The sequence below is a fragment of the Rhinolophus ferrumequinum genome, chromosome 23 (assembly GCF_004115265.2).
Source record: "Rhinolophus ferrumequinum isolate MPI-CBG mRhiFer1 chromosome 23, mRhiFer1_v1.p, whole genome shotgun sequence".
In the NCBI taxonomy this organism is placed as follows: Eukaryota; Metazoa; Chordata; class Mammalia; order Chiroptera; family Rhinolophidae; genus Rhinolophus; species Rhinolophus ferrumequinum.
The window spans coordinates 33,175,437-33,198,687 of record NC_046306.1 but is presented as its reverse complement, the minus strand read 5'-3'; the positions used below and the strand labels follow the sequence as shown (position 1 = coordinate 33,198,687).

Here is a 23,251-nt window from a genome sequence, read left to right as displayed (position 1 = left end):
TACATGCTCAGTATTGTGGCGAGCAGCCATTAAGATTTGATCCAATGATCCTTGCTTCCTAGTATTCCTGTTTTTGTATAATTCCTTCCCCTGGAATGTAGACTAGATCTAGTGACTCACTTCTAATGAATAGAATATGGCAAAAATGATGAGATAATACTTCAAAGATTAAGTTACAAAAAGACTGTGATTTTCATTTTGCTTGCCACTCTTTCCTTCCCACATGCTTGCTCAGAGGGAGGCCAGCAGCCATGTTGTAAGCTACCCTATGGAGATGCCAATGTGCGTAGGACCTGGGTGAGGCCTTTGGCCAAAATGCAGCCTGTGATCCAACAGCCTGCCAAAAACTGAATTGTGCCAATAGACACATGAATGAGCTTGGAAATGAACCTCCCATCGTTTGAGTCTTGAGATGACTATAACCCAGGCCAACATCTTGTCTCAGAGCCTGAGATACCTAGAGCCTGAAAACCCACTAAGCCATGCTCAGATTTCTGACTCACAGAATAAATTTTTGTTGTTTTAAAAATACTAAATTTTGAGTTATTTTCACGTGGCAGTATGTAACCAATACAGAATTAGAAAAAAGACTAAAATCCTAAGACCTATTGGTGATGGCTTATTAGAATCTTTCTATTCAGAAAGCTGCCCATTATGGTTGTATTTTAGCCATAGGAGAAATAAGGATGGTAAAGACATGTGCCTCCTGTGCTATGCCCTCCGCCTGATACCCCCACCTGATGTTTACTTGGCTGAGCATAATTCATAATAAGCACAATATCTGAGGGTGAACAGCAAAGTGATGATAATGCAGGACTGAGAAAAGGAGAGAAAAGAATTAGGACTGACATTTTATGTCTTTTAAAATATCTGACCTTTTGGAAATATCACTGTGTACATTTAAAATATTAATAAAGGCTCTTGCTGTTAGTAGGCAAAGGGGGTTGTTGTCATGTGTGACCTTTTATTGAAGTAAAAGAAAATTGACAGTTTTATTAGCAATAGAATATCACACAAGAAAACACAAAGGAGGCAGGAAAGCTGCCACAGCAGTAATTAGTTACACAAGCTGAATATCGTTAGCAGCTGATATTTTAGACAAGGGAAACCTTAATGTGACTTTTGAGCTTCCTCCACTGAATCCAGTGTAAATTATGGTTAGATTGGAAAGGCACTATTCCTATCCTTTTCAGGAAAATCATCTAAATATTTTTGTATTTCCTTTTTCTTTTTTTCATTTCAGCCAACATATTATCCTCAAGAAAAATCGTGCAGAAGAGCTTCTAATTCCCCATGCACTACTACCCATTTATGCACTAATTCAACAAATACTTATTAAGTACTCAAAATGTGCTTGACATTTTTTCTAGGCTCTGAGGAATCAATGATGATTAAAAGAGATAAGGTCCTTGCCCTTGGGGAGCTTATGTTCCAATGGGGAAGATAGAAAATAGACAAGCACATAAATACAGGTAACTACTATGTTGAAAAAGCAATATCTGGAAGGAACGATCGTAAAACACCATTTGTTTTCCTCTCTGTAACTTACTTGAACTCTCTGTGAAACTGGTTCTTCCTCTCTCCCAGATGTAATGATAGTTAACTAGCAGAACTTCTTTAAGTCACATCATCACTCCAACAATGAAAATTTCTCTAATCACTTTTAGGCACAAAGCAGTTTCATTTAAGTGCTAGAAGTACCAGTCCCATGGACTAGTAAAAAACTCTTACTTTCATTTATAGCTAAAGCTCCTCAGTTTACCGGTTTATCTCCATGAGACCTTCGCATCTAAGTGTTTGGCACGACCTAAGGGACACAGTCTCCATAAGATTCCCTGAAGCCTCTTTCAGATTGGGGACAAACACTGGATGAGGGAGGGAAAATCCACAGCAAACCAACAACTCTTCTGAAACTCTTTCTCTAAAATGTTTACTTTGAAACTTTTATATGCTTGAGGTGAGTATTGGGCTCAGGCTATGAAAAACGTTTCTTTTCCCCAAATATCCTCTGCGCATGTTGTAGCCTAACATGTCATTTTGGAAGGTGCAAGTACCTGCCACCTATTGTTTTGCTCTCAGCTTTCTTGAGCTATCTATCTATCTATCTATCTATCTATCTATCTATCTATCTATCTATCTTCTATCATTTATCTATCTGTTTTCCAGGTAGTAATATAGTAACAATAGTAATAATTAAAAATAATAAAGCAAGGTTGGCACAGTATATTATTGGGTTGATAAGAACATCTTCTTAGTGAGGCCACCTTGCTCCAGTGAAGGGATTCTGCAAAAAGGAATAAGGAGGAATAGTGGCATTGAGGTGACCTGCACCTTATTTACCAAATACAATTTAAACAACTTAAAGGAAAGGATGTGATTTATGCTCTTGTGGAGCTCCCTGTAGTCCCTCACCCACACTGTCCAATAGTAAATAATAAGTTTCGGGTTACTGACTAAATCACTGGGGAGATAAAAAGTTGTGAGGTCCCTTGTTGATTTCTTAGTCATGTGGATTCATGCCCATTAAAATATGCTATTTGTGTTGGTCAGGTTAATAGGTACAGTTTTGCTGGTCTACCAGCCACTGAGAAGTCTTCCTTTTACTAACATTTCCTGTCCTTTCATACCCAGTCTTACTTTGTCTAGAAAAAACATTTTTCAAAACTGTGACATGTATTTTAGAGATTGTTAACTTCAAAGAGAATCTTAGGCTAAAGTTTAAACGTGTCTTGGCTTGATATATGATTCTTCTCTTACCGATATATTTATGGATGCAGAAAGGAAGCTTGAACATTTACAGAAAACTTTATGAATATTTGAAGGAATGTCCATCAAATGGAGTTAAGAAACAAAATGTTTTTATAGCAGGGGAAAAAAAAGCTGTCATAAAACACAAAGTCAAATGGGAATTGTAAGTGTAAACTACATGAAATCCATTTACTGAAAATATACATGCAATAGTCCTCCCTTATCCACAGGTATTACATTCTCAGACCCCCCAGTGGGGGTCTGAAACTGTGAACAGTATCAAATTCTATATATACTATGTTTTTTCCCTATACATACATACCTTTTCCCTTAAAGAAAACACTTATGGCTTCTCTTTGGCATATCCAAATTTCCAGCATCACTACTCTTACACTTTGGAGCCATTGTCAAGTAAAATAATGTGACAGTCGATCTGATAATCAAGACATCTACTAACTCACTAATGGGCGGAAAGCATATGCAGTGTGAAAATTCTAGACAAAGATTTAGTTCAAACCCCGGATGGGATAGACTCAGACAACATGAGATCTCATCACTCTACTCAGGACAGTGTACAATTTAAAACTAATAATTGCTTATTTCTGGAATTTTCCATTTAAAACTTTTGGACCTCAGTTGAACGCAGGCAACTGAAGCCACAGAAAGTAAATCTGTAGGTAAGAAGGGATTACTATAGGTCCTTACAAAGGACCCTCAGGTAGCCAAGAACTGTCTTTACTGGGCTCTCTAGGTTACTCTAACACTAGTATAAATACCAAACTTACTCTATGTCTAAAGAATTTCTGTCCTTAGATAAGCTGTCAAGTGGAATTCAGACACAATGTAAGTTGTTTGTATAATTTAAGGATCAAGAGCATATGATTAAGTTAGTTGATGACTGAACTTCAGTTTCAAGAATTTAAAACCAAAAATGTAAGGAAAGAAATGGTTATCCTTCTAGGCAATGACAACACAGTCTTTAAAGACTGAATCACCTAATAGCATATAACAGGTACCCAACAGTTACTTGTCGATTTGTGCATATGTTTTCATTCAGCCTACATTTATTGATCATATAATATGTGCCAAGCCCTGAGCAAGACACAAAGCATAAAAGCCATGATATACTTTTTGCCCTTTAAGGAAAAATGAAGATTACATTTTATTTTACGTTAAAGATGTAATATTTTAGAGATATAGACTTAAATAAAATGTACTCTAAAGTTAATTTCACCTATTTCTTTTTACTTTTTAAATGTGACTGCTAGCAAACTTGAAATTACACAAGTGCCTCACATTATATTTCTACGAGACTACATTGGTCTGGAGGGAGCGGCCTGCCTGCACTTCAGCCTCACATGGTTAAAGTCCAGACGTGGGCTGCACTACGAATGTTGTTTACTGGGCGCATATGTCCTTTGTCAGGAATCTCTGATGAGAGGCATTTAGGCTTCCTGTCTGGACATATAGGACCTTCAAGTCCTTGCCTAAGCTTGCATCTCAAGTGCAGTACTGTTTATGTAAACATTTTATAAGTCGTTTTATTTTTCTTGGAATAGTGTGTGCCAAACCTTAGGGACAGTGTCCCTTAGGGAACAATAGAGGTCTTTTATTAAGTCTTTAGAGTTGTAAAATTTCTCCACCTGAGTTAGATATCACAAACATTTGCTATGTGTATCAACTACCACAAAGAAGAAGATGGAGGACATCAAGTGTAACTGAAGTAGAGAAACAACTAAGTAAGTGGAAAGTCTCTTCAAAGAGATGTGACAATGAATAATTAATTATCAATTTATAGTAATTATGGATGAAGACCGGTGTTTTACTTCAGGAATTTCCTGGGTGAATTTTTGATTTATTCTTGTAGGTTTTAAATACTTTGAAGTCAGGAAATACCTTTGTGGTAGGTTGCTCACAGAAATGGCGCAATCATTCCCCTCCCTGTATCTATGACCCTTTGCCATATGGCTTTGCAGTTTTTGCCATTAAGAGGTGGAAAGTCTTCCTCTATCCCTTGAATTAGGTCTGGCCTGTGACTTGCTTTGACAAATTCAGCAGACGTGACACTGTACAAGTTAAGTCTGATCCTCAAGAAACCTCTCATGCTAATTTTTTTCTCTTGGAATCCTGCAACCACCGTAACAAGCCCAGGCTATACTGAGGAAAGATACTTTTTAAATGTGGAACAGAAATGAACCATCCCTGGCAAGATCATCCTAGATTAGCTGGCCAAAATACTTGGCAGCTGACCACACACATGTGAGTTAGCCCGCTGAGACCAGAAGAGACACCCAGTTAAGCCCAACCCCAATTACTGGCCTGTAGAATCATGAGCTAAATTGATGATTACTATTTTAAGCCACTAAGTTTTAGGGTGGTCTGTTGTGCAGCAAAAACTAACTGATAGTCTTCTAATACTTGTATTTCCTTCCCACACAATAGAATCTAAATTTCTAAGGTTGGATAACTACTCTGATTAGCTCCTCTGTTAACGTTTAAGTGATACGCCTATTTGAATATTGAAATCATACTTTTTGCCCAGAAAAACGATTTAACTTTAGATGATACTGAAAATTAAGAATGTGGGAGGCTCTATGTGTCTGGTTCTACATACTTTTAATGAAGTCAGCTGATTTTCAAGGTTCTAAAACAATTTCATCTCCAGACTGAGAAGAACTGTTATGTATGTATCACATCTTCAGTGATTCTGATCAATTCAGAATGTTTCCACTGTTTTATTATACCCTCTGAAGATTTGAGTTTAGTCATTAAACTTCATCCCCTGGCAGACAAATTGCAGATATTATTTCCATTTGAGTGCGATAATATCATAATCAGGGTACTCTTTAGAGTTCCATTCCTCTTCAGGGAAATTGTGCCTGCTTTAATGTTGCTAGCATTAAATGTGAAGGTGACGTGTCATGTGACACTGGCTATGCTACAGACTTGAAAAAATAAGGATCCTATTTCAAATATGCACATAAGAAAGAGGGTCCTTATAGAAATACTTGCTTTAAAAAATCTGATTCATTGAATGGAGCTACAGGTCATGCAAGCTGATTCTTGGCTGGACTATTTATTTTTCTCCTTATAATAAAAACAAATGTGGAGTAAGGGTTTTGGACAAGAGTCCCCATGGCGTAGTGCCTGGTGAGAAGTCTCCGGGAGAGGAATATGTGTCTTTGAAGTTAATCCAAGAATGGTCAGAAAGTGGAGCGAGTGGGTAAGATGGTGGAGAGTAGAGACCACTGTTACAGAATCTATATCTTTCAGTAACACCATAATGCTTCAAAATAACTTCCCCAAACATAAGCAGTTTGTGATTTTATATCTTGAGGAAGTAGGTAAGGGGTGGAGTTTTATATCAGTTAATCCAATTGGCTAATGTCATCTTAAGTATGGAGATGGGAGAAAACAGTGTGATAATAACTCTGGAGATTTTGTGAAATTTTGGGGAAGGACTTTGTGAAATTGTGGGGAAGGACTGGAACCACCCGCAATGTGAAAGTGAATGGTCCAATTAAAAGTACCTTAATTTCTGACAGGTAGGAGAGTTCCGAGTTATTTACAAGGTATGTTGTAGAATGTTTCCCAACATATGGGTCATAGGGAACAATGTGTAGCTGTATCATTAAATCATTCCCCTTGAACTGAGTTTACAGGCACCAAATCCTGACTACAAAAGTGCAACTCATTAGGCAGGTAGTAAACATCCATCCATCAAGGGCACAGTGCTCCTTATAAGGGGAGAGATCTGGAAACTACTCTGAGATTTACAGCTGAACCTCAGGGGAAAACATTTCCAAGACTAAATGTTGCAGAGAGATCCAGGCTCATGAGAGAGCCAAGAGAATAATTTGAAATTACCAAAGGGACTTCCTCATAAAATTTCACATTGGCAGTTGATGATGGTGATGTTTAAGGCTTTGTTTTGTTTTCTGGAAAAGTTGAAGACCATTCTAGAAGGGAAAGGAACTCCATTAGTGGTTCTGATTTGTTGAGATAGGATTCCCTGCACACTAGACACTAGCCTGTGTTGATCCCAGGGCTGGCTGTCAGCAACTGTTGGAATCCAGGTTGAGATTACTCATTTTCAGAAACTGGAGATATTTGACAGGAGTATAGTGTCAGGAAACAGAACTTTTTAACGTCAATGTCAGGATAGTGTCTATCAAACTGGGGGTTACAAATTCTCGAGGAGAAATTTTGCTTTCAAGATTTTTATTGGATGAGTGACTAAAAGAGTAATATTTTAAAGCCTATCTCAGATCACCCAGATGGTCCCTTATAAATAAATCTTGTCCTGCAATTTCAGTGGAGCCAAGTGAAGGCTCTGAGATGTCATTATGTGGTACAAATAGAGGTTTTGTGGTTGTTGAATAATGGAAACATGGTGAAAAAATTGAGCCATTGTGGACTACAAACACCACAGGCATATCAAATTCAGACAGCATTTGGGTCCAGAAATTTTATTTTTCTTTGAAAAGATATCTATGCATTGTTTATATTTTGGAAATATTAGTTTAGAATATGTCACTGAAATGCTGAAAGAGTGTCAGGCTTCTGGAGAGAAGGTGCTGGGAAAGCTGTGTAATCTCACATTGGAAATTCTTTGCATAGAGTGCACTGCTCAACACAGCAGCCCCTAGCTATTTGGGGCTATTTAAACACACTTATAAATGGATTACATTGTTTTAAAGTAAAAATTCAGTCCCTCAGTTCCACATTTCAAACGTTTTAATTGCAATGTTTAATTAGCTAAATTTCAAGGGTTCGATATCAACATATGGCTAGAGATTACCATATTTGACATCAGAAACACAGAAAATGCCCATCCTCACAGAAAATTCTATTGGATAGCTCTTCTCCTCATTCTCTAACTTTCAAACACCTCAGTTTCTTTGCGGAAATGCCTAACAACACTTGCCCGGGTATAGCAATTGAAAGAGTTGGTTGGATTCGTGTATCTATTTGGTGATCACACATGAGCAGGAAGGTGAAAACACATATGTGTTGAGACTTGAAAGTTGTGTAGCAAGCTAGACACAACGTGGAGTGTATACTTTGGAAAATTAGGCTTGACTGGAGTTAGTTACAAAAGGAGTGATGAATAATTTGGATATCATCTGAGAGGGTCCTGGCATCCTCATTTATTTGAGAGAAATAAACAGCACTGTGGCACTGACAGACTTCAAGGAATACGACCAAATGGCCAGCAAGGTTTCATCAAGGAGCCCTGGTCCAGGCGTGGATGACTAGCAGGTGCCAATGTGACTCAGTCTTTTCTGGTTAGATCTTTAACATGGAGGGCACCAGGAATTGCAGTTTGTACCTTGCATCTTGGGAAGTCACCAAACTCAAAAACCATTGCTGGCATCCCTAAGGAGTCTGCCCCAAGTTCTTATAGTTTCAGTCTCTACCAGGATTCTCAAACATGAAACTGGCGTCAAAGTAGCAGAGCTGTCAGACTTTGAGGCCACAAAATATGGTGTGGACAGCATTAATGGGTTGGGTCCTGCATCTGAAACCAGATGGACGAGAGACAGTGAGAGCCCCCCTATCCCCGAAGTTTCTTGCCGGCTCAAAAGATTATGGGCTTGGAATTAGATTCAATTTGAGTTATAAAGAAAATGAGAAAATAAGCAAATGTAATATTTCTTGCTTACCCAAGTTTAAGAAATGAGAGCTATTCTCCATACAACTGTGTTTCTCAGAGAAGCAGTGGAAGGAAGTTTTGTTCAAGGTTTATATAGTATAGGGGGTAGGCAGGAGATGAAACTCAGGTACCCCCCAAGGAAAGAGGGAAGGAGACAGACGGAAGAACGGGGATGTAGGTACAGGAATTCAGAGATCATCCAAGGACATTGGACTCAGAGGAGTCCCAAAACTGGGGGCTAAACTACAAGGTCCAAGACAGCGAATTATATTATATTATATTTTGATAAGCACTGCATTTTGTGTGTGTATCTTGATATTTTATATGTTCTAACTGTGTTCACCATCACTTCTTGTCTTTATTTAATATGGTATATTTAGTTAAAACACATTTACATCATGCTTACTATATACTGGGCACAGTTTTAAATGATTTATAAATACCAACTTATTAAATTCTCATAATAATCCTAGTGTGTAGAATTGTCTGCCAGGGTTTAGAAATGAAGAAACTGGCACAAAAATGGTAAGTGATTTCCTGAATATTCTACAGATAGAATTAGTTCTGCTGGTATTTAAATCTATGAATTCTGGTTTCAGAATTTGTGCTTTTAACAACTTTGCTTTGCTAAGCTACTCGTCATCTTGTCGTTCATTTTCCTCTTTGGTAGTTTAAGATAGAAGCTAACAAAAACAGTTCAGCTCATGTTTTAGCAGATTTTGTTGAATTTGGCAAAGCAAAAACACTTTCTGGTCCTTCCAAAAACATTTTCTTCAAGAAGGTTAGACTAATTTATCAGTTTTTCTTCATTGTCACTCACCACACATTGATGGAACCACTTCAGACTGTGAGTTGTAGCAGAGGGTTAGCTGAAAATTTAAGTCTCTCCCTTAGAATCAGGAAGGGGTTGGTTGGACTACTGGACCAGAATTAAAATGTAGACCATTTGACAATTTTTATCAAGATATAATTAATATACAATTCACCTTTATAAAGTAGACAATTCACTGGTGTTTAATATATTCACACATTTGTGTAATCACCACTGTCTAATACTAGAATATTTTCATCACCCCCAAAGAAACTCTATACCCTTTAGCAGTTAACCCAGTCTCTCAGACCTATGAAAACCACTGATCTACTTTTAGTTTCTACTAATTTGCCTATGCTGGACATTTTATATAAATGTATCCATATAACATGAGGCCTTCTATGCCTAGCTTTTCACTTAGCAAAATGTTTTCAAGGTTCATCCATCTTACGAGACCCATCTAACCAAACATTTATCAACGCTTCATTCCTTTTAAGGCCAAATAACATTTTATTGTGAAGTTATACCATATTTTGTTTATCCTTTCATCAGTTGAAGGACATTTGGGTTGTTCCCATTTTTTGGCATTATGAATAATGCTGTTATGATATCTATTTTCAGGTTATTTGTGTGGGCATATGTTCTTAACTGGGTATATATACCTAGGAGTAAAATTGCTGTGTCATAAGATAACTCTATGCCTAACTTTTTGAGAAACTGCCAAAATGCTTACCAAAGGATTGCACCATTTTACCTTCTGTCCAGGAATGTAGGTGTTGTTCCATTTTCTCCACATCTTTTACAATAATTATTGTTCCTTGTTTTTGAATATAGACATCCCAGTGGGTATGAAGTATATTTCATTGCAGTTTTAATTGATATTTCCATAATGACTAATGATGCTGAACGTCTTTCTGTGTGCTTATTGACAATTTGTACATCTTATTTGGAGAAAGGTCTAGCTATTTAAGTGCTTTGCTTATGTATACTATGTATACTTTATTATTGAGTTGTAAGAGTTCTTTACATATATTCTACATATAAGTCCCTTATCAGATATATGATATGCAAATATTTTCTCCCATTCTATGGGTAGTCCTTTCATTGTTTATATCACGTAAAGCACAAACATATTTAATTTTGATGAAGTCAAATTATCTATTTTTTTCCTTTGGATGCTGTGCTTTTGGTATCATATCTAAGAAATCATAGCCTATTCAAAGGTCATGAACATTTATTTACACCTATGTTTTCCTCTAAAAGTTTTATGGGTTTTGGCTGTTATAGTTACATCTTTTTTGAGTTCATTTTGTATGTGGTTTGAAGGAGTGATCCAAGATCATTCTTTGGCATGTGGACCTCTAGTTGCTCCAGCACCATTTATTGAAAAGACTATTCTTTCCCCATTAAATTGTAATGGCACCCTTGTCAAATATAAATTCACCATAAATGTGTAACTTAATTTCTGGGTTCTCAATTCTATTTCATTGATCTATATGTCCATTATTAAATAAAAGTAGTTCACAGTTTCAATATCCATTAGATTATGTTACATTCTTTTTAATGATGTTATATCTTTTCAAACCTGAGTTTTCAGATAAACATGTATAAAAATAAATGTGGGAAAGGAAATGAGTGTGAGGGTGTTCAATCTGATACAAAACTTTTAGAAGTTTTGCAGTGCTCAAAAGGCACACACATCCTATTAGTAATTGTGCTTATTTACAATGTAGTCAATATTTATGTGTGTCATGTTTCCAAATGGCTAATCATTTGTCAATACATACATTTTGTTAAGTTGTTTGGACATAACTCTCTGACAAATGTAGCTATTAGTATTTCCTTTGGCCCTAGGGTGTTGTGAAAAAATTACTGAGATACTAAGGATGTTGTGAATGTAGAAAACTTGGGAATTTCGGACCAATGAACTTACTAGAATGAGACAGGACATATGACTAAGCAAGCACAATGAAGTGTTATAAAGTTCTGAAAAAGTCCATATGGAGTAGATGGCCCAGCTCCAGAGGAGAGATGGTTCTACATCTGAGTTTCAAGAACAACAGAGTGTTAACATATTAAATCCTGCAGAGAGGGAAAGAAAGGGACCTGGAAAAAGTATGTAAAATCTGAAACATAGAAAGTGATTTACCTGAGACGGATCTTGGAAGAGTACAGTAAATGGAGGCCATCTTTTCTTTCAGAAGACGCAACTAAGAGGTAAGGAAATAGAGTAACTGAGTAAATGGTCATATGGATAGCTGAAGATAAAGGGAACAAGAGAAATAGGACATTAACTCATTGTTACTAAAAGTCAGGGAAGGTGTTTGTGTGTAGATTTGCCTGAAAGCAAAACCTGGGACAAAAATACTGGTGCTGGTAGTTTATAGAAACATGACTCAGGAGGTAGGAATGAGAAAAAAAGAGTGAGTGATACAGGGGAGTGCGGCAACCAATATGAATATGCGACGTCAAGGCTGCTACAGCAGTCAATGGGGACTCAATTCTGTGGGACCTCTGAGACACCTACAGAATTACTCTCAGCACTGACCCCATGACAAACATGATGCTGGGCATTTAACCTCAGCTCTCATCCTTCAGGGACTTTAGCTCCCCTGTATTTCTAGACTGTGTGTTGAGTGGGTTCCTACAGTTTCCGAGGAGGCACCAAAATGGAACAGGAGATAAATACCCAAATGAATGGGATCTCTGGCAGCTTGGGTCTTGCATGGAACTGTCCAGCATAGCTGAAATCTGAGATATCCCTAGGGGACGCAGCAAGGGGGAACAAAGTTGTTTGCTACACAAAGCATTCCTGAGTAGAGTGAAAGAAGCCACCAAAAAGAGAAGGCATGTACATTAGAGCAGCGATTTTCAAATATGGTCACCAGGACAAGTAGCATAAGCATCACTTGGGAACATATTAGAAATGCAAATTCTTGGGTCTTTTACCAAACCAACTGAATCAGAAAATCTGATGTTGGGCCCAGTAATAAATGTGAGTTTTAACAATTCTTCTGCACATTAATATTTATGAGAGAGAGAGAGAGAGAGAGAGAGAGAGAGAGAGAGAGAGAGAGAGAGAGAGAGAGAGAATAGAGATATAAGACAGATTCTGGCGAGATATGAGGAAAAAAGGGCAAGCCCAAGCATTATATATATTGATTCATTCAATTAATATTTATTTGTATGCAAGATACATCTGCACAATTATGTTATGAATCAGCAAAGGGATTAAGAAATTCAAATTGGTAGTTACAAAACAGTCACAGAGATGTAAAGTACAGCATAGGGAATATAGTCAATAATGTTGCGACAACTATGTATAGTATCGCGTGGGTATTAGACTAATGAAGAGGGTGGGGATCCCGTCTTAAATTATATAAATGTCTAACCACTATGCTATACACCTGAAAAATGTATGCTATACAACTGAATGCTATACAACTGAAAAATGTATGCTATACAACTGTATGCTATACAACTGAAAAATGTAATTTAAAAAAAATTAGCAAAAGCAGAAGGAGAACACAGACCCAAATAAAATACAGCTATTACTGAGTTACAATTTTAGTCAGTAATTTCAAACTCCATTCTATCTAGTCTTTTACAAGACATATTAAAAGGTGACTGAATGGATTACTTTGAATTTTATTACCTCTCTGTATCTCTCTTCTGACATGATGAAAAATAAAATGGCCAAATTGTGGATAAGTGAAAAGAGAGGTAAGAAAGGAGCAGGATCTACAACTAGTTAATTGGTGCTTGAAAAGGTGTGAACTAAATATATGCCCTTTATCCTGCTGTCTAACTTACCCTCTTGTGGCAGCTTAAAAAGTGAAAAATCGTCAGTGCTTCAAGTTGGGAATGGATATGTTTTCAATGTCTACTGGCACGAAGCACTTATGAACAAGATAATGCATCACCCTCCATGACTATTTTCTAAGAAAAAATAAGCATGAAAAGTTTCTATTCATTGCGATGACATGAGAAAAACTGTTTCTTTACTTACAACCTATAATTTAGAGTTATGAACTGAATAGTTATCTGGAAATCATGCTCATCTCCTTTTTGAGGAAATATATCCTTATGCAGTGAAACCTTTCTTTACAGAGAACATGGATTTCTATGATATTTAGTGATCGTGGAAAATAATTGCTTCCATTTGCTATCGAACACTACTTACAATTGAATCCGTTGACCATTAAATCTTACATAGAGCAATTTATCCAGTATGATATTGGCATTGGGAGTGGGAGTGTTACCTGGCTGAGAGACAGAACTAGTAACTACTGTTCTCTCTTCCAAGGAGAGCAGAATACTCCTTATTCTTTGTATATAATTGCCTAATGGGGCAAAAGTCTTGAGTTTCTTACTTTGATGGAACACATTATCAGACTGTGCTGTTTTGAGGCATGACGACCATAGAGAGAGGTAAAATTCATCTATACACATTTTGGCACCTGGCTATTTCTTTTGTGTGAGTTTTGATAGGGGAGGGCTTTGGATGTAAAAGCCAATATAAAACCAATCCTGCCTGTAGCCGGGAGTGTATGCTCCCGAGACAGGGAAAATGAGAGGTGAGTGCTTCATTATGTAGTGTGGATTATATCTGGATTACTAGCAAATAAAAATGTATACAACAGGGAGAATCATCTACTAGAGATTAAATTTCTCTTTTTATTGGCCATGACTAGAGACAGATGATTTGGGGGCACAAAATCTATCTCTTTACATCATCCATGACAGGAGGGGAAAATGTGTATGTGTGTGTGGAGTGGGGAGAGGGAATCTGTCTTTGTGGATCAAAGGAACAAAATTTTCTGAGAGACGACTTCAGAGATCTACAAGAAGGGTTGTGGCATTCTAAGAAGGAAATAGAGAAAATTAAGTACTAACAGACAATGACTTTTGTACTGACCCCAGAAAGCTAGGGTGAGTGAGCATAGAAGGACCTTGGAGGATGCACAGCTAGTAAGAGCTTGAAATCAAACCCTGACTAAGAAGCCCCATCCTAGCCCTGAGCTCTGAATATGGCTCAACTGGCAGTAGACAAGTGGTCGCTCTACTATTGCCTCCCCCAGTCCACTTCTACTCTGGCCATGTCATCTGAGGTCTTCCAGGTACCACATTCTGCCTCAGAGATGCCCCAAGGCTGTGGAAATCTCTACAGTATTTTTTAACATTTAGTAAAGCGTGGCTGCTTGGTCCATTCATTTTGATTGTTGCTGGCTAGCTAGTGGTTGGAGAGAACAAACCCCTACACTCTGGTGATAGATTGCGCTGTGATAGGCAGAAGGGAGTGGTAACCTCTATTACCTATGCAGACTCTGACAACACAATGTGAATTTATAAAGACTGACAAACACATGTTTTCCAAAATGCAAAATTTAGAGTTTAAAAATAATAGCTGATTGACGTTCTCCAACTTCAAGAATTACTACACAGTTACAGTAAACAAGACAGTGGACTACTGATGAAAAATAGACAAATATATCAATGAAACAAAAAGTGATCCCATACTCGGACCACACAAATGTTGTCAACTGATCTTTGAGAAAGGAACAAAAGCAATTCAAAAATAAAAGCTTTTCAACAAATGGTGCTGCAACAAGAGGACATCCACATGCAAAACACACACACACACACACACAAAAACCACAACAAATTCTAGACACTTATCTTACACAAAATTTAACTCAAAATAGATCATAGACCTACATGTAAAATGCAAAACTATAAAATTCCTAGAAGCTAACATAGGAGGAAAACCTAGGTGACCTTAGGATTGGTGAAGCCTTTCTAGATACAATAACAAAAGTACAATCTATGAGAGAAATGATTGAAAAATTGTACTTTATTAAAATTAAAAACTCATGCTCTGTGAAAAACACTGTTCAGGGAATGAAATGACAAGGTACAAACTGGGAGAAAATAATTGCAAAATGTATTTGATAAAGATTGGCATCTAAAATATACAACGAACACGTAAAACTCAGTGATGAGAAACACACAACCCATTCAAAATGAGCAAAAGAGGTGATTCTTGGTTCAAATGTACAAGGCCTCTGCTTGATCCTACAAGGTGGCAGTGGACTACAGCGTTACTAATTTAGACCCTGAGTACAGACCATTGCATCCCTAGTCTAGATGCTTATTTTTTCTCAGCCCCTATTTTGTCATCTATAAAACAGCAAATAATAGTGACTAACTCATGGGCTTGTTATATGGAGAGCCCAGTGAAATAATCCATACAAATAGCTTAGCATGACTTTCACCATCGCCTTTTCCTACTTCTACAAGATGGAATCACCTCTGCAGGTCAGCAGTCCCGTCAATATCCTAGAGCTCTGGGAACACCATCCTTCCCCTGTGTATTTGTTAACTCTGCACCATCCACATAGAACATATCTTTTCTTGTTAATTAAAACTTACACAGAGTTCATGTTTGGAGAAATTTTCCATGTGCACTCTTTATGAATTGCCCTATGTGCTGATGTATATATTATATACCACCTTGTATTTTTAGTGCATTCTCAGGTATTAGACACCAATAGAATGTCTGCCTTGTGTCAGTCACTGTAATAGATGCTGAGCATACAAATGAGAGCTTGTCCTTCCCTTGGGAGCTTCCAGTCCAGTGAACTACAGTCAGATGAGGAGATGAAGTCCATGCATGGGAGCCCCTGGCTGGAGGACATCTAATTCTAGCTGGGCTGCGGCTGGAGTCTTTGTGAAAATAACATTCTTTGTGTATCTTCTTACTTTAACCATCCCACAAGTTCCTTAAAGCCCAAATTATTTAGTTCATTTCTAATCCTTGTGTATGGAGGATTACACACAGTAGGGCCCAGTAAGGTTAATTGATGAAGAATACATAATATTTGTTTAAAAATACACTTACACTAATTTAAAAAATTATCATTTATGAGAATGATTTAAATATAAAAATTCAATTAAAAAAAGTTTGCTGATACAATAGAGGATCCAAAGATTAACAGGCTTAGGCCATCTCAGATGCAAACAGGCTGATGGCCTGAGGATGTGCCTCTGATGTCCAGCAACCCCCACGGAGACATTCTCTGAAAGCTGAAGCCCACAACAGCTTCCAGGCAGAAAGACTGTGGGTTATTCATTAGGTTCCTTTAGGTTAGGAAGAGGTTCCCATCACCATCCAGTCTCCTCCAAGCCCCCTGCAGACTCACACAATGGCACTGACTCCTGCCCCATTTTCTTAGACAGATGGCCCAGTAAATTGATTAGCTGGAAGCTCAATGTGGTTATTATGGTGTTTGCTAAAGAGTATTTATTTTTCTTGACTAATTATCCAGTTTGAAGTTTTCCTAATCTGTGTTGTCTGGCCTAATATTTACAAAAGCACTTGTGCCATGACTGATGACTTTTTTGGCCGTTGAAAACTCTGCTGAAGCCACAGAAAGACAGGAAGGCAATAAGATGACTTGAAATCACTGGCATATGCAGGTTAGGGAACTTGACTGAGGTAGAAAAAAGGGTGCTGAGTTCAGGGTACATAAATGCATCTTTGCACTCCAGAAAGAGAGAAATAATCCTAACAACATCTCTGGGGAAATGGTTTTTGCCTTCTTCATCAGCAGTGAATTCTACTGGGGAACTGTCATCTTGTTCATATCTTGCCCGATCAGTGCTAGCTGTCCACCCAACACAGTTACCTGTGCTGTGAATAGTATTCTTTTAGAACAGTGGTTCTCAAATTGTGGTTCCCCAGACCAGCAGAATCACCATCACCTCGAACTGGTTAGAATGCACATTTTGGGGCCTTACTTCAGACTTACTGAATCAGAGATTATGTGTTTTAATACACCCTCCAGGTGATTCAGAGGCATGCTACAGTTTCAGAACAAATGGAATAGAATAATGCCTTATAAAGTATCAGATATCTGCCTTCTTACTTACCTATAAAGACACAGAAAAGGGTTCAGTGATCTAGGACTTCCAGACTGAAAATTTGCTGTTGGTTTTACTTTAGTACAGAATTCAGGATTCTGATGGACCTGGCAGGTAAATATCAGAAACTACATCCCATCTTAGCCCAATTATCTTTCATCATACTTCTGACCTCCAGGAGTTGAGAGACACTGTCAAGCTACCAATCTCTGGAGAGCAGGTCTTCGCTGGGTTCAGTGTGGTTCCTGTAGAAAGTGGGTGCTACCGCTACATATCAGGTCTACCCTAGGATATCTCATGTATTTACAAAGTCTGGATTAATGCCAGAGAGACCCAAGAAAATTCCAACACATGAAGAATCCTCTACATCAGCTCCTTTTCAGGTCAATCTTCCTTGAATAGGCTACTCCTAAAGGAAATTTCCAATAGGGTATGGAAATGGGTAGATTTCAGTTAGAATTTTTATGTTGATTATGATGCCTTTGGTTTGTAAGTAACAGAAAACTTAGTTCAAATAAGTGAACTAACTTGAACAAAAAGTCCATGTGTTGGCTTATACAAAGTCTAAAATTGCCCAACTTCAGAAACAGTGATGGCTATGTCATAGGAGAGCCTCTTTTCTTCTCAGTCTTATTTCTTTTCTCTGTTTAATTTACTCTTAGGCCGAATCATCTTCAATGGCAAGAATGGCTTCTAGCAGCTCAGGCTTATGCTCCACCAACATAGGGAAAAGAAAGACCCTCTTTTCTGGTAACTGTATCAAAAGTCCTGCTTAGAGCTCCTATTGGCCAGCCTTGGCTCATGCATCTATTCCATTACCGATTGGTGAGACTAAAGATGAATTGGCCTGGCCAAGGTAAAGTCAATGCCAATCATGAGAACGAAAAGTAAAGGGAAGGGTTCAGCTAAGTGGAAGGTAAGATTCCTGTTGTCCAAAAAGAGATATCAGGCTGGCAAAAACAAGCCTAGTACAGGCTCCAAGAAAATATGTACAGCCCAGAGTTTCAGGATAATTTTGCTTTTGAACCTGTCACCTATATGCATAGTAGGGCCCTTCATTTGATTGGCAGTGTACACACTTAGGGACAAATAAAGAACATTGGATATAATATTGGTAAATGATGTCAAGTGTCTTTTTCTGTTCTCTTTAAGAAAAATGCACATATGACTTTTGGCAGCAGCAGCTCAGGCAACAGAATCAAGATGGGTCAAAGTCAGAGGGGTGCTCATGGTCCTGTAGGTGACAAGAAGGAGGAAGAGGACAACAAGAAGAAATATGAACTTCCTGTACCAACTACAGTGGGGGAAAAGAAGAAAACAAAGGGACCAGATGTTGCCAGCCAATTGCCATTGGTGACAACTCACACTCAGTGCCGGTTTAAATTTTTGAAGTTAGAGAGAATTAAAGACTATCTTTTCATGGAGGACAGATTTATTAGAAATCAGGAGCAAATGAAGACTTTATAAGAAAAGCAAGAGGAGGAAAGATCAAAGGTGGATGAGCTGAGGGTACCCCGATATTTGTGGCAACCTTGGAAGAGATCATTGATGACAATCACACCATTGTGTCTACATCTGTGGGCTCAGAACATTGTATCAGCATTCTTTCATTTGTGGACAAGAATCTGCTGGAACTGGGCTGTTTGTTCCTGCTCAAACACAAGGTGCATGCCATGGTAGGGGTGCTGATGGATGATACAGATCCCTTGGTCACAGTGATGAAGGTGAAGAAGTTCCCACAGGAGACCTATGCTGACATTGGGGGTGTTGCACAACCTAATCCAATAAATTAAGGAATCTGTGGAGATTCTTCTCACTCATGCTGAATATTATGAAGGATGGGTATAAATCTTCCTAAGAGATTCATTCTCTAGTGTCCACCTGACACAGGCAAAACCTCATTAGCCAAAGCATTAGCGAACCAAACCCTGGCCACTTTCTTGAGAGTGGCTGGGTCTGAACTTATTCAGAAGTACCTAAGTCATGGGCCAAAACTCATTTGGGAATTATTTCAAGTTGCTGAAGAACATGCACTATCCATTGTGTTTATTGATGAAATTGATGCCATTGGGACAAAAAGATATGACTCAAATTCCAATGGTGAGAGAGAAACTCAGCAAGCAATGTGGGATGGAGTTGATTCAAGGAGAGATGAGAAAGTTATCATGTCTCTAAACTGAATAGAAACTTTGGATCCAGCACTAATCCGCTATGCCACATTGATAGGAAGATTGAGATCTCCCTGCCTGACAAAAAGACCAAAAAGCACATATCCACATCTTTCATATCCACACAAGCAGAATGATGCTGGCTGGTGACATGACACTGGACAATTTGATCATGGCTAAAGATGACCTCTCTGGTGCTGACATCAAGGCAATCTGTATAGAAGCTGGTCTAATGGCCTTGAGAGAATGTAGAATGAAAGTAACAAATGAAGACTTCAAACAATCTAGAGAAAATGTTTTTTTTTTTTTTTTTTTAATAAAAAAACAGGAAGGCATCCCTTGAGGGGCACTATCTTTAGTGAACCACAGTTGCCTTCAAGGAAATGGTTAGGGGTGCCTGACCCCTTGGAGGGATGAAGCTGGGGAAGTTGCCTGGAGGAACGCATGCTCCAGTTGATCTTCATTAGCAAAACATCCTATGTACTGTGTACCTTTCTGAACATGATGTGTAGAATGACCATTGTGTAGTGCTCTCTTCCCAATTAAGCATGCTCTACCTCAAGCAAAAAAGAAAAAAGAATAATGATCATTCATGTAGGAATATGTTAAGTGGTTGGAGGAGAGGTGTATATGACAATGGTTTTAACTCATTTATAAGAATATTTTGGAAGACCATAAAAAAATATGAATCAATTTATCTAAAAATTTTAGGATCAAGTGGCTTACAAAGAACTCAGCTTTGAAAATAACCTTAACATGTCACTAATGAACACTAACATTCATTAAACCATATGAATAGCTTTTCCCATCGCTTATTTTCAAAAACAGATAATTGACTTAAAGAGGACAACCTTGCTCTCTCATCCCAGTCTGAAGACTGATATTCATTACAGTGACTAACCTGTATCTTTTAAGAGGTCAGTGTTTGGCAAATCCAGGCCTAGATCCATAAACTCTTCCATGCATAATGAAAAGTCATTTGAATTTTCACGCCAAATATGAAATGGTAAGTGTGGAATAGCAAGTATGAAATGGTTATATGTGGAATGGTAAGTGTGGAAGGCAATTGTGTAACGGTAAATACTAAATAATAAGTGTGGATGTCAAGTGTGGAACACGATGCAGTGAACTACTGTTGAATGTTAGTCGCTGTGTTGTACAGCCTGTGTTTGAGGAAGAACTAGAGAACTGTGACTGAAATGTCACACCTCACTGCCTTTCTAATAGATGGAACCCTACTGGGGATTTATTCTGTCCCAGGAGTATCTCAGCCCTGCCAAAATGTAGGAAGCCCTCCATTCCTGGTACTGTCCAGTCAAATTCAGTGCCTTGCCTGCTGCAGACCTGAAGGGGGAAGGAATAGAATCAGCCTTCCTTTTGTTGTCAGTGTTGACATTCTGTTCCCTAGCCAACTCAGGTGGAAAAGTCACTGTAGGTAAATGTGAACCCCTTCACCACCCTGAGTTCAAAGGAACTGCAGAAGGCCAAGGTTTATGTCAAGAGAGAAAGGAAAATCAGATATGAAATGGCAAGTGTAGCATCATTATTAGTTTAGGCTCTGGACTTAGAGAGACTTGGAGTTGGATCCCAGCTCTACTATTTATTCAACCTGTGTTCTTGGAAAAGTTAAAAAAAACTACACTTAGGATCAGATTCCTCATCTTGTCAATGAAGGTTCAGGTATGGTAATGAGGATTAAGAATGACAAGATTTATCAAGTATCTATTTGGTGAGCACTCAATTGATGGTAGTTTTTATGAGTAGTATAATCTCCTAGAAATCCACATAAATTTTGAAAATGTGTTCCCTACTCCTTTAGTTCTTAGGGATACTTTGAAAATTCAGATTTATTTATTTTCAGGGTTTCCCTCATCCCCAAGGTATTTCTGATTGCTTTATTTATTTATTTATTTTATTAGTTTCAGGTATACAACACAACATAATAGTTAGACATTTAAACCACTCATAAAGTGACAACCCACCCCCAAGATACTACCCCTCTGACATCTTATATAGCTGTTACAATACCATCGACTGTCTTCCCTATGTTGTACTCCACGTCCCGTGACTATATAAACCTGTATATTTACTTATAGTTGACATTCAATATTATTGTACTTCAGCTTCAGGTGTATAGTGCATTGGTCAGGCATCTACACAGGGGGATCTACACAGGGGTATTACGTGATCCCCCTGGTAAGTCCAGTGCCCTTCTGGCATCTTACATGATCTTTATAACACTGTCGATTACATTCCCAATACTGTATTAACTATCAGTTTGTATTTCTTAATGCCTTCACCTTTTACACCCTGACCCCAACCCCATTCCCATTTATTGCCCTGATAGATCTAGTACTTATCTGACACTATACCTATTTATTACAATATTATTGGCTATATTCCTCATGCTATCCCCTATATCCCCATGACTACTGTATAACAACCAATTTGTACTTCCTCTTTTTTTTTTCTCAATTTGTACTTCTTAATCCCTTCCACTTTCACCAATCCTTAACCCCCTTCCCATCTTAAAGAAGTCCCTCTAAGATTCCTTGTAATAATGTTTCGGTGGTGATGAATCCCTTCAGCTTTTTCTTGTCTGGAAAGCTCCTTATCTGTCTTTCAATTCTAAATGACAGCCTTGCTGCGTAGCACAATCTTGGTTGTATGTCATTGCTTTTCATCACTTGGAATACTTCCTGCCAGTCCCTTCTTGCCTGCAAAGTTTCTGTTGAGAAGTCAGCTGACAGTCTTATGGGGGCTCCCTTGTAGGTAACTAACTGCTTTTCTTTTGCTGCTTTTAAGATTCTCTCTTTGTCTTTAACCTTTGGCATTTTAATTATGAGGTGTCTAGGTGTTGGCCTCTTTGGGTTTACCTTGTTTGGGACTCTCTGTGCTTCCTGGGCTTGTATTTCCATTTCATTCACCAGTTTTGGGAAGTTTTCTGTCATTATTTCTTCAAATAGGTTTTCCACTCTTTTCCTTCTGGTCCCTCTATAACACAAATGTTGGTAAACTTTATTGTCCTGGAGGCCCCTTAAACACCTCAATTTTTTTTTTCTTTTTGCTGTTCTGGTTGGGTGTTTTTTTGCTACCTTATCTTCTACATCACTGGTTGGATCCTCTGCTTCATCTAATCTACTGTTGATCCCCTGTAATATATTCTTCATTTCCATTATTGTATCCTTTATTTCTGTCTCCTTTATTATTTGGTTCTTTTTTTATGGTTTTCATCTCCATTTTTATGCTTCTCATCTCTGTGTTGAAGTTCTCCCTGGATCACTGAACAGTTGTATAACCAGTGTTTGGAACTGTGTCTGATAGATGGCTTATCTCCGTTTTATTAGTTCTTTTTCTGGAGCTTTGTTCTGTTCTTTTATTTGGGAATATTTCTTTGTCTCCCCATTTTGGCTGCCTTGTTTCTATGTATTAGGTAGGGCTGCTATGTCTTCCAGTGTTAGTAGAGTGGCCTTATGTAGTAGATGTGCTGTGGGGTTCAGTGGCACCCCAGTCTTTCTGGTTACTTGAGCCATGTGCTCTAGGTTTTTCCCTTGTGTGGGCTGTGTGTGTCCTCCTCTTGTAGTTGAGCCTTGTTTGTAATTGCACATTAATGGGAGGGGCTGACCCTTGGGCTCACTGTTTGTAAGGACTGTCCTAGACTACAATGGAGGAATTGTTGTGCAGAGGCTGACCCTATGAAGCAGGATCTGCCTCGGCAGGACTGTGGTGTCTACCCAATCTGCCCCTGGGGTATGTTGTACTTGGAGGCAACTCAGTGATGCTCCAGCTCATTTTGAAGCTGGCCACTGGGGACACAAGCCCCAGGACCACCTTGGATGAGATCCACTGTAGTTCAAGTTCAGCCACAACCTGTACCTACCTGGGGCCACCCAGAGGGAGTCAGAAAGAAATCCGCAGATTGCTGCCACCCATGCTGTGCTTGGA

The 23,251-nt window shown here is 38.3% G+C and overlaps 1 pseudogene; it reads left to right on the top strand.

Annotated features, from left to right (window-relative positions):
- The first annotated feature begins 18,341 nt into the window (after positions 1-18,341).
- Positions 18,342-19,649, top strand: LOC117015797 (26S proteasome regulatory subunit 4-like; annotated as a pseudogene).
- The last annotated feature ends 3,602 nt before the right edge of the window (positions 19,650-23,251 follow it).